The 13,101-nt window shown below is 38.0% G+C and overlaps 1 pseudogene; it reads right to left on the bottom strand.

Moving 5' to 3' along the window:
• Positions 1-888: 888 nt before the first annotated feature.
• Positions 889-2,887, bottom strand: LOC101430465 (cleavage and polyadenylation specificity factor subunit 2 pseudogene; annotated as a pseudogene).
• Between the last annotated feature and the right edge of the window lie 10,214 nt (positions 2,888-13,101).

Genomic DNA, 13,101 nt, shown 5'->3' with positions numbered 1-13,101 from the left:
GATGAAAACAATTATACTTTTTAAATTAAAGTATATATACCTTATAAAAGTGTGAGGTTCAACATTTGTTTTCCTAAAAACATAGCACTAAGCAGAGTTTCTATTATAGTCAGACGGGTCTAAAATGTATTCAGAAACCTTAAGACTATAACACACCAAGGAGTTCTTTTGAATTATGTATATTCAACTGTCAGTGTTATAATTCAAATTGAACAACAAAAATGTCTTAATAAAACAAGAAATGGAAGAAATAAAAATTGATTTTTAAACCAAATGTTTACTCCCTCACGCTAGAGTGAATCACTGGGAAATAAAGGAAATAAAGGCTATATCTGCTCTGTGTGATAACAATCACATATTAGACTTCAAAAAAGAATTGTTATAGCACACACTCAGTAAATGTTTTGGTCTGTTTTTTTAAAAAACAGGCCTCAAAAATATGTTGTTGTTGTTTTGTTTTTTTTTTCAAGTAGCACATCTTTTCTAAATAATTCTCACTTTTCATTCCAGAAAATGTAAGAAACTGTTTGCAAGAAATCATGCAAACGTGTTTCCCTAAGGCCATGAATTGGTTTGTTAAGTTGCATTGTTTTGTTCAAGTAAAAAGCCCTTCTTAGAATAAGGAGGCTGTATAAGGAAACCAATCATCTTCAACTCTTAGGCACGTATACTTTTTAGGACCTCTATCACTCTGAAAGTCAAAACGTAGTATGCTCATTTGAGCATTAACAAAATGGCCTCCATTTACATTTTTAAAAATCTAACACATCTTAATTTCCTGGTTGATTCTTTTTCTACATTACAGAACAAAAAAGGTAAAACCTTAGAATTAAATAAGAATCCTCTTTCTTAGAAAGGTCAAACAGATACTTCTTGACATCATATCCTCTACACAATGGCATGCTGTTCATACGTAAGGTCTTTTATCCTATAAAAGTCTTGACAAAGATGGCCTTCTAATCCAACACATACAGTGTCAGCTTACTTTCTTTACCTGTTTCTTTCTCATTATCTCCAAAGAAACTTTTCACGGCCTTTTGTTGTGCTATAATACTAGAATTTGAAGGAGCGTCCACTTGTATTTCTGAGTCTTCTCCATCATCTTCAGCTCTCCCTCTTCTGAAATAACTCTTGTATCTACTTCAGAAACTCTCATGTCTAACACACCATCTATCCAAGCTAATTCAGCATCTTTTGCCTGAAAAAACTGAAGGGAGTTGACAAGTTTTAATCTCAACTGGTAGATGTGAGTTTCACTAGTGGTATCAACTGTTTCATGTAGCTTTGGCATATACACTTTAATATCTTTCCCACCAAATGCAAGGCAGCATTCTGCAAAATCTTGACTGGCTTCTGGCAGTCCAAGGACAATGATCAACTGTCGTGGTTTCACCTGAATCAATGATTTTTTAAATGGAATCTCCATCAGATTGTCCTTCATAGTCTATGTAAGTGACCCTGGCTTTTATTTCAATAGACTCTGTCATAGATAATACACTTGGTAGGAATATCAGCTAAATCCTGATAGATGGGTTCATCTCAATTTGTCAAGCCTGACTCCAATTTGCTTTTTCTCCTTCAGTAGCTTGAAGTTCTGGCATTAAGAAATCCTCTAGTTTGATCATCTCTCCATAGTCATCCCATTTAATTCGTTCTTCTAGGGCAGGAAACAAAGGATAAGACTTTTTAGCCTGTTTGAAGAATCTTCTTTTATGACCTTCACCTTTCATCATCAGATTTTGCTTCGTCTTACAAGCTGATGGCTGGTCAATATCTTCCTCAATATCATTCTCATCCCTGGAATCTATATCCGCCCCTTTTGACTGCTCAAGTTTTTCAACAGCTTTCTTTAGCTTCCCTTTCTCCAAGTATTCCTCAAGTTATTTCTGTTTAAGCTTCACATGTTTCTGCAAGTCTATTTCTGTAATTTTTCCAGAAGGGTTATCAATTAGGAGGTGTGCTAAGATCCCAGGAGGAGGAAGTTAGGATGATAGAACTTTTAGGGTCCTGACACCACTGAATAAAGAGATCCCTTGAAAAGTCACATTCTGGATCAGGCTGGCTGGCAAGTACAACTTTAGGGCTAAGTACCCAAGCCAGGTCAGAAAGACATGACATAAAGAGAGATGGTAAAACTGAACTGGATTATTTCTTTTGTCTGCAAAACATCTCGTCAATTTATCATTCATCCACTCTACCTGGGATTTAGAAAACTCCACCGCATTATAACTGACATTATTAAAGAATGCCAATGAGTAAACATCCAATCCTGCATCTCTAGTTCTCTAAATTTGATCAAGAATTTGAGCAAGTTCCAAAACTCTAGCTGTACTGTCCACTGCTATTAATATATTTCCATCACCTTGAAGTGTTTCCAAAACATTTGTCAAATGTTGCCCATTCCTCTGTTTTCATCTGGCTACACATAGGTAGCATTCAACAAATCTATGATAGGTAGAGAGGGTCTGCTTAGCATTTTCAGGAAACATCCATTTAAATATATCTCCCTCTTGTGATTGAACTCAACTGCATAAACAATTTCTTCTTCTCCATCTTTGACTTTTCCATATAACTCCACCTATCATATGTCCAGCTGATGGAGGTGTGATAGATAAGCCATGTCCTTTGCCTTTCAAATTCACAATCTGACAGAATTCCAACTGCTGTATTTTATCAAAGGCTGCATCCATATCATCTAATGTATAAAGCATGAAATCTTCGGTATTGTGTGGAGATTCCTCAGGGAATCTATAATTTCCATAGAAAAGTACTCATCCCAACCATAGTCCAATAAAAATCATCTCCTCAACTTGGAGAATTGTTAGAGAAGACGACAAAGAGCAGATTCTTCTTGGACCTCAGAGAGAGTAGTTAATTTGATAATAAATATAATTTTATTATCAAATTAAAAATTGATAATAAACATAATTTTTTGTCCAATTGCGGCAATCTAAAAGATTTACTATCTGGGTTCTCTGTATGATGAAATACCATGAAAGTGAAAATTCTTCATAAATCTCATCAGTTCTCCCCCATTGTCATCCACTGCACTTTCCAAGCTCTAGTCAAGTCCCGGTTTAAGAGCGAGGAAAGCTGATGTTCACAAAGCAGTACCCATGAGGCTAGGCCAGCTGAAGACCCCCAGTGGAGGCTGCCATTTTGTAGACGTAGTTTTGATAGGGAAAGAATTGAAAACCTTCCGCTGGTAGCCAGATCCATGCTAAGATGAATTTTAATAGTGCCTAAAGAGATTTTTGCAACTTTGAAACTTTTTTACTGTCCACCTAATGCTAAGCTCTCCCTGCTCTCCATGTGTCCTCTTTGCAGACCTGATAAATTTCTTCAGGGTACTCAGGCCACTTTAAAGTGTTATAAAGTGGTCAATCACATGCACTAGCTGTGGGACTACAGGAAAGTTACTTAATCTTCTGGGTCCTAACTTTCTTCATCTTTGAAATAAGAATCATAACAATATCTACTATAGAAGATCACTGTAAGAATAAAATGCTATATCATACATGTAGCATCTAATATTATGTCTGCCAGTGATATATAGAGTAAATGATAAATAGTGCTTATTTGAGACTAAAAACCCTTCCACTTTCAGCATTCAAATGCCCCCATTAGATTATTTCTTACCATCTTTGCAAGCTAGCATCTCTGTCCAATATATATTCCTAAAATGCAGGGCACTTATGTATTAGAAAAAAATATCTATTCCCATATCTATTCCTACTATAGGTATACAGATGATTCTTTCATTTATTCTACAAATACTTATTGAGCACTTTACTATAGTTTCATTATGCTATTCCTGGACATTCAAGGAAAGTGCCCATTATCTCATGAAAGTTGAAAATAGTCGAGTCCTCCACGGTGATGCTCAGGATTGAAAGTAGGAATCCATGTTTGTTTATAATGCTGCTTATTATTCAAGTGGATATGTGAAATTTAAACCCTTTAAGAAGATACATCTGTCAGAGAGGCTCCAAGGCAAAGTGGGAATTTGATAACCTTATCTGGAACATACTCTCTAGATTATCTTACCATGAATACGTAGGGGACATGGCTATACCCCTGAAACATTTCTAGTTAATTTTTAAAATCTTTGTCATGGCAATGGTGAGAAACCCACACCACCATTTTTTTCAGAAGAATATGACAGACTCAATGCTGAGAACCAGCAATGAGCATTTAATTTGTAGGCTCCCCGGCAATATTTTGTGAAATGCCCTGCTCTAGCCCACAGCTTCTAAAAATGTCGGGCCTTAAAGTCTTGGTACAGGGGCCATGAAACTAGACTGTAGAACGTTTTCTGAAATGATCCCATGACCTCAGGCTACTCCAAGTTTCCCTGGACCACCTGCAGGGGTCAGTCATATTCAGCAGAGAGCACTTAAAGATAAAGAAGAGATTTTTAAAATGGTAGTGACTTCCCAGCCTCCCATTTTCATCCATTTAACACATTTTTTGAGTGCCTTCGATGTGCTAGGCAAGGAGCCAGCTATATGAAGCTGACCCTAAGTTAAAGAACCTCATGTCTTGAGGGGTTCCTCCTTTTGGGGTAGAGTGACTTACGGACAGTGTAGTAATGGTGCCTACAAACACAGGATCAGTCACAGGGGTCTTCATCGTTATGTTCCAGACGGGACTGGGAGAATGTTGGCGTTCAGGGAGGGCATCATCCTATAAAATCCTAACTGCAGCAGTCCAGCTCCTGTTATGGAAGAACCACTGGTCTTTCTTCCTCAAGTTATAGCAAAAGTGAGAGTATCATTTCTCATTGGCTGATTTACCCCTGAGAGCCCACCAGAGAGAAGATAATCTAGTATCACTGGCTCGATTCTCTACCTTAATTTAGGGAATCAGAACATCTTCTGGCTTGGTCAGAGTGACCAGAACAAAATTAACTTTTGTTTCAGGACACATTTTGTCTAAAACATTGTCTGTATATAAAGTTTCTACTTTCAAGGGGAAGGAAAAAGCATAAAAATTTGAAAATGCTAAATACATAGACTGATACATGGTCTACCTTTTCTCATAAAAATGCAGAGTTAGATCATCACAAATAAACCTTTAAAACACTCCTTCATTATCTGTAAAGATGTTTTCAGGGGCAAGTAACAGAAACCCCAACTCAAAATGGATTAAAGAATAAGGAAATGTACTTTGTCATAGAACAGCAAGTACAGGGGTTGAGCAGTTTTCAAAGTTGGTTGATTCAGTGGAGCAACAACATCCTCAAGGACTCAGCTTATTTTAATCTCTTTACTCTGCCATCCTTTATATTGGTATCAACCTCAGGGGAGTAGCAGGGATGACTGCAACAGTTCCAGGTATCAAACTTGAGCACAGCAATATCTACCAGAAGGCAAGAGAGACAGTCTTGTTGCTGCCTCATAGGAAGCTTTCCCCACAAAGCAGACTCCATCCCTGCCCCCATGCCTCATTTATCGATCAGCATATTCTAAATGGTCGACACTAGCAAGGGAAATGGGATTATACTTTGCCAATCAGTGCCACCCTGTTGGAAACTGAGGCACAGTGGTCTCACAAGGAGAGACGTGCTGTTTCCATGGCTATGCTTGTACCCTAAGGAATGTGGTAATTAATAGTTCCCAGCAAACAGGATGAAGCGGTTAACGGCTGAAAGAAAAGATGAGCACATCTTTTGTAGTAAACAGAACACTTAGACTTTGTACCTTGAGATAAGATTTTTTCAGTTCCTTAGTAATGCTAATAGTTAACTGCTTGTTGCTGCTTGTTATCACTTACACTGCAAGTTGCCCCTTGTTGTTATGTAGACTGGGGTATATAGAGAGGCCTTGTAAACAATAAAGTTATCTGAGGAATCTCTACCTGCAGACCCCCTGATCTCAGCTCGCTCATTCCTTTTCTTTGCTTTCTTCTACCTTTCCTCTTTCTTTCATTCCCGATACCCTTCGGGTCCAAATCTCCAATACCACCCCCTGGAATTAGAGTCAGGATTGCCTGAAGCACCTGGTTGAGTGGGAGAGGATATATATCTAAACAAAATTGGTGTTTTTTCTTTCATGAGGAAGTAGAGCGAATGGATGCTGGGTAGATTACATTTTTATTGAAGTAATTATACTTAAGCATTTATAATTTAATTAGAAATTGTATCAGTTTGACTCTCCTGGGTTTGTGGTAATTTGTTATAGCAGCAATAGGAAACTAATACACAATCCAAGATTGTCATAGTTCTGAAGGATTCGTAATGATGGAAGCACTAAGCTCTCTGGGCCAGGGGAGCTGGACAGATGAGTTGATGATGGGACTCCATCCTAAAACAACTTTTAAAAATTGTGGTAACCTATATATAACACAAAATTTCCCATTTTAACCATTTTTAAGTGTACACTTCAGCGATATTACATTGATATTGTTGTTCAACCATCACTACTATCCATGAAAAAACCAAGACTTTTTCATGACCCCAAACAGAAACTCGTACTCATTCAGCAATAACTTCCCATTCTCCCCTCTTCACCACCCCCAGTAAATGCTAATTATTTTTTTTTACTTTAGTCATTCTTATTTTAGAACTTTTTGTAAGTAGACACATATAATATATGTCCTTTTGCATCTGGCTTATTTCACATAACATAATGCTCTCAAGGTACATCCAAATTTTAGCATGTATCAGAAATTTATTCCTTTTTACAGCTGAAAAATAGTCCATTGTAGGAATAGACCACATTTTGTTGATCCATTCAACTGTTAATGGGCACTTAGGCTGTTTCCACCTTTTAGCTATCGTGAATAATGCTGCTATGAACATTGGTGTACAAGTATCTGTTTCAATCCATGTTTTCAATTTCTTTGGGTATGTACCAAGGAGTTGAATTGCTGTTAATTCAGCAGAGTTGAATTGATTGTTAATTCTATATTTAACTACTTGAAGATTTCCTACAGGAACTGCACCATTTTACATTGGGTAGCAATTTGATATTATTGATGAATTCCAAAAAGAAATATAGGATTATGTTTGCAAACTGGTCTTTTCCTCTGGGCATATGAGATTATATTGGATTCAAGTAAACATCTCGTGTCAGTAGGGCATTGAGTACCCACCCCTTAGTGGATGGGGACTCACACATAAAAGGCATGGCAAAGGACAGAGTTGAAGTTTTTTGATGTTGGAGTTCTGATGTTGGAATTTGATGCTGAAGCCTTAAGCTGGAGCCCCAGGAAGGAAGCTCACAGAGGAAAGAGAAGCAAGGCCCTGGAAGGGAGGAACCCAGGAAGCCTGAACCCTCACAGACGTCAGCAACCACCTTGTCCAACACGTGAAAATAGACTTTGGTGAGGGAAGTAACTTATGCTTTATGGCCTGGTATGTGTAAGTCCCAAATAAATACCCTTTATAAAAACTAACCAATTTCTGGTATTTTGCATCAGCACTCCTTTGACTGACTAACACACATTCTTACCAGTAATGCAAGGTGGTTCGAATTTCTTCTCACAAACACTTGTTATTTTTCTACTTTTAAAATAATAGCCTTCCTAGAGGGTGTGATATCTTAGTATGGTTTTGATTTGCATTTTCTTTTAGAGCATCTTTTCCTGTGCTTATTGGCCATTTGTATATCTTCTTTGGCATCACCCATTTTTCTCTTTTTTTTTAAAGCAGTTTTTTTGAGATATATTCCCATACCGTACAATCCATCCAAAGTGTACAATCAATGGCTTTTAGTATAATCACAGTGTTGTGCATTCATCACCACAAAAAATTTTAGAACAATTTCATTACTCAAAAAAAAAAAATTCCATAACCCTTAGCAGTCACCTCTCAATCCCTCTATCCTTCCACAGCCCTACATAACCACTAATCTAATTCCATCTTTATAAATTGATTTATAGTTACATTTTATATGGATAGAATCATGCAATATATAGTACTTTGTGTCTGTTTTCTTTCCTGTAGCATAATGTATTGTGGGTTTTGTTGTTGTTTTTGTCTGATATTAACATCTTGTAACATTAACATATATTTGTTCAGTTTCAGTGAAAAAGTCAGATATGCAATATTACCCATATTCATATTTCACATGAAGTTTTGCTATGTTATATAGCCCCATGTTACATTTTTGGCTTTCCTTTTAGTAATACACATGACCTTAGGCTCCCCCTTTCAACCACTGTCATACCCATATAATAGCTTTGCTAGTGACAAGCACTATAATGTGCTTTCACATTTTCTATTCATTTCCAAAAATTAAAAGCAACTTTTTTTTTCCTTTTTTTTTTTTTTACCATTCTGCACAGATTAACCCTCAGCTTTCCATTCTCAACCTCATTCTATTTGGGTAGATTATATTTAGCTGCAGGAAAAGAAAGACTGACTTATAAGTAGCTTAGGCCAAAAGTTTTTTTCCTCTCATAACATAAATTATTGCATTAGCTGGCTACTGGCGTTGGTTGGCAGTGTGGTGATGTCATGGCTAGCAATTTACTGATGCTCTTGACCATTCCTTCATGCTTGTCATCTCCTGGTCACGAGATGGCTGCTCAAGTTCAATACATCATGTCTGGGTTCAGAGTAGTTAAAGGGGGGAAATGGTTAAGGAATATATAGAATACCGTGTGCCTTAATAGGTGGGAAATATAAAAATGCAGAATTTTGTGTCCCTATCTTACAAGTCTACACCCCAGGAACCACACACCTTGTCAGCACCAAGGGAAGTGTGCAGGCGAGGATCACAGGAGTTCAGCAGTGGCACAAGAGACCTGACCTCCTGGATGCCTATCTCCTCCCCCATGTCTGGTCTACTCCACTTGGAATCTTACAGTCCTGCTGCGTTGCTGGACTCCCTCAGCCTCTAGGCCAGCCTACTGAAATTACGGCCTCTGTGCCTGAAGTGAGCAGATTTGTGCCTGCTTGGTCTTCTAAACAGATACTGCTTTCCTGTTGGGAAGACAGATAATGGCATCAGAGGCTCTTGGATGACCGTATTGTCCTGGCAGGGGTCCAGGGCGGTTGGAAATAAAGAGCATTTAATGGGTCTGGCGGCAGAGAAGTTGAGGTGTGACTGGATGTGACAGAGGACAAGGATCTCTTTGGCAGTGATGTTATCTGAGCTAGGGTGGGCTCTCTGTTAAAGTCGCAGATGACCAGGCCTCTGGTGCTGGCAACCAGCCAATTGGCATTTACATTTCCTGACCATGAGTTAATTTTGGATGAAGTTTATGAGAGCAACTAGTTAGTTATTCTTTAGTTAGTGGTTTGGGTATTGCTGTGTCCACCATGACATATTTAATTCTGTAAGGACAAGCAATATATACGTCTTATTTATCTTTATACCATTATCCTAACCCCTGGCACATGGTGGGTTCCTTCTTCTACGTGACATTAGTAACATGCTCCCGGACCTAACAACCCCCACATCCCTTGTGCTCCCATCTCATTTTCTTCCCCACTTCTCCAGTCACTCTTCCTACCTCACTTTCCCTTTATAAACAAGTTGAATAGAAGGTGGTGGCCCTTCAGCTCTTCTCTGACACTCTCCATAGCACTTGGCACCTTTAACTGCAATTCTCTCTCACTTGGCTTCTGGACTCTCCTGTCTCCTGGTTTTTGTTCCTTGGGGGTTTCTTTTCAGGTGTCTCTTCTTTAATTGCCTGTTTTCCTGAGTCTTGTCCCAGGCTCTGGGCTCCTTTTCTCACTTTCCAAAGCCTCCCTGGATTCCCCTTCCAAATTCACAGCTTAAACCTCTGCTTCAATCTCCAGTTCAGAGCTCTCTCCCAAGTTCCACATATTGTGAAATGTCTCCACTAGTGAACCCCACAGGTACACTGTACTTAACACGGCCAAAACCAGAGACAGCCTCTCCCTTAAATGGGATTCCTCTCTTTTGAAACAATACCAACATCAACAAGCCAGTAGCCTGTGAGTCAGGCTAGATTCTTCCCTTGTGCATTTCATGCATCAGTCATCTTTATTAAGATATTTCCATCCTAATAGCTGACATACTTAATTCTTTTCTCTCAAACCTTCTATCATGCCTGGTTTAGTTTGCCAAAGGGCTGCTGATACAAAGTATCAGAAATGAGTTAACTTTTATTAAAGGGATTATTTGGGGTAAAAGCTTACTGTTCCAAGGCCATGAAAAATCCAACTCAAGGCACCATAAGAGGTGCTTTCTCACCTTGTCAGTTGCCATGTATTGAAGCAAGATGGTGGGTGATTTCTGCCTGGTCTCTGCCTTCCCCTCTGGGCTGTACCATCTCCTGGAACTCAGCTGTAGGCAACCAGGCATTGGGCTGTTGTCTCTAACCAGGCCTCCTCTCTCAGGCTTGACTGCTGTGCCTTCTACCAAATTTCAGGGACAAGCTATCAGGCATATGGCTCATCTCTCAGCTCTTTGAGGCGCTCCTTTCTCTCAATATGGAAGGATCAAATATGGCAGAGCTCCCTTTCCCTTTGTGACTTGGCTTTTTTATCAGACCCAGCAAGAAGTTGGAGACACAACCTGAGTCATCTGTTACTGATGTAATCCAATTGAAAAGGTCTCATACCCACAGGAATGGGCCACCCCACAAACACAATCTTTCTTTTTTTGGGATTCGTAAAATAATTTCAAACTGCTACACCATTACGGTTATTTGGTACCCCTCAAATAACTGCTACACCATTATGGTTATTTGGTACCTCTTAAGTAAAATATGTGCCTGCGGCCTTTTCCCCTCCAAGCCAGTCCTATCGAGTAGCCCTGCCTCTGGGATCCAATAGTACCAATGGCACCAAGTCCCTTTCTCTGTCGAAGAAATTAAGGTATTTTAATCATGATTCCTTCTGCATCACTTAAACAAGGCTTTGATTTCCTCCAGGTCAAAAACCTTGCCATAATAATTTTTTAATCCCCAATAACCAGTATACATAGAGCCTGGTACTCAGTAGTTATGAAATTAATGTTTATTGCATAAATTATTTAACAAATGGCTGACAACATTTTTGTAATGTTGTCACTAAAAGTTCACTAATGCATTTTGAATCACATAGAAATGAAAAAAGCCACCTGCAGTCCCACCACCAGACCTGAACAATAGCCCCATTTGGGTATATTTTCTTATCTTATGTTTTTACTTAAACATAATCACACTGCATTTATAATTTTGAACCCTGCCTTTCCACTAAGAATATAGTAGTTTTTCATATTGTTAAATATTCATTGTAACATTATGAAACTGTTTTTTGTTATCAAAAAAGAAACCTACTAACAGTACCTAATTTTATAAATACAGAAAGTATAAAAAAGAAGTAATCAGTTATAATTCCATTGCCCAGAGGTACACTTTTTAATGCTTTACATGTTTTGTTATATTTTCTAAAAATACATTTCATACTTTAGTCATTATGAAATTAGAAGCATTTTCTTGTGTCATTTAAAATGTTTTCTAAATATTTTTAATGACTGCCTAATAGCCCATTATATGGTTGCTCCATAATTTAATTATTTCTCTAATGCTGGGCTTTTAGACCGGTTTCAGTTTGTTCTAGATAACAATTAAATAACATTGTTATACATACACTTGAGTATGTATTTAATAATATAAATTCCTAGTAGTAGAACTAATCTGTCAAAATTAGTTAATATTTTAAAGACTTTTGAAACATTTTGTCAAAATGCCTTAGAAAGATTTTATCAGTTTGCCCTCCCACCAAACAGAAGAGATCATTCTTTATTACACTCTTTCCAATACCGGGAAGTTATCGTCTATCAATCTGAAAAATCTTTTTAAAAATTCAGATCTTACCATTACTTCAATTTTTTTTCTCCCCCCTCCCCTCCATCCTGCTGTTTTTGCTGTCTGTGTCTATTCGCTGTGTGATCTTCTGTGTCTGTTTCTCTTTTTGTCCTCTCTTCATTTTCTCCTCTAGGATTTACCGGGATTCAATCCTGGGGATCTCCAACGGGGAGAGAGGTTCCCTGTCACTTGTGCTACCTCAGTTCCTGGTTTCTGTTGCATCTCACCTTGACTCTCCCCTTTGTCTCCCTTTTTGTTGCATCATCGACTTGTTGTGTGGCTCACCGTGCAGGTACTGACTCACCACGTGGGCATTCAGCTCGCTGTGCAGGTACTGGTGTGTCGCATGGACACACGTTTTTTTTCACCAGGAGGCCCCCAGGTCCTTCCATATGGTAGGCAGAAGCCCAATCACTTGGGCCACCTCCACTTCTCTCCTTCAATTTTTATTTCTTAGATTACTAAAGCGTTGACAGAGTCAACATTCTTAAATGGTTTCTATAAACTGACTTCTATACATTGATACATTACTTATTTATGCTTTTGGGGATTTTAGCATTTTATAGAAATATTGCCATTTTCCTTAGTGATTTGTATAAATTCTCAATATCAGAATATTAACCTTTATTGATATTTTATCCCCAATTATTCTTAGTTTATTGATAATTCTTTAATTTTGTTAATGATTTTCTTTATGTAGAAAAGATTTGTACTGTCTAGATAGTCAAGCCAATATTTTCCTTTGTGATTTCTTCCATTGATTTTTTTTTAAGGAGGTACCAGAGATTGAACCCAGGACCTCATACATGGGAAGTAGGTGCTCAATCTCTTGAGCTACCTCTGTTCACCTCTTCCACTGATTTTAACCTTAGAAAGTGCTTTTCTATCCATAAGTGGGCAAATATAGCTATCTTTTCTTCTAGGATTTTTATGTTTTGATGTATTTTAGGTTTAATTTTTTTTATCCACTTTAAAAAATTAAGTGAAATTAATGTTTCTGGCATGTCATGTAAAATAAGGGCCCACCTTGATATTTTTTTCCTCCCAAGAGTTAAGCACTTGGGTAAACAACATTCTTAATAATATTATAATATTCTGCATTAAATTGCATTTCAAGACAAGATTGCTAAAAGGAAGTCAGGATAATGTTTATGATTAAATCAGACCTAATAATATAATTTGGAACATGAGCAAAGGGTATGGCATCCCAGGAGGTGGGAAGCAAGAATAAGTCCCATTTCTAGAGGTATCTTCAGGCTGGTGCAGGCACCAATTGAAAAATCAAGAAAGTGGTTAGGAAATCTCCTATCCCCAGGAGGTTTTGCAGGTACA

Source organism: Dasypus novemcinctus, chromosome 3 (assembly GCF_030445035.2).
Source record: "Dasypus novemcinctus isolate mDasNov1 chromosome 3, mDasNov1.1.hap2, whole genome shotgun sequence".
Lineage (NCBI taxonomy): Eukaryota > Metazoa > Chordata > Mammalia > Cingulata > Dasypodidae > Dasypus > Dasypus novemcinctus.
The sequence above is the reverse complement of the archived record's forward strand: the minus strand, read 5'-3'. Positions and strand labels throughout refer to the sequence as shown.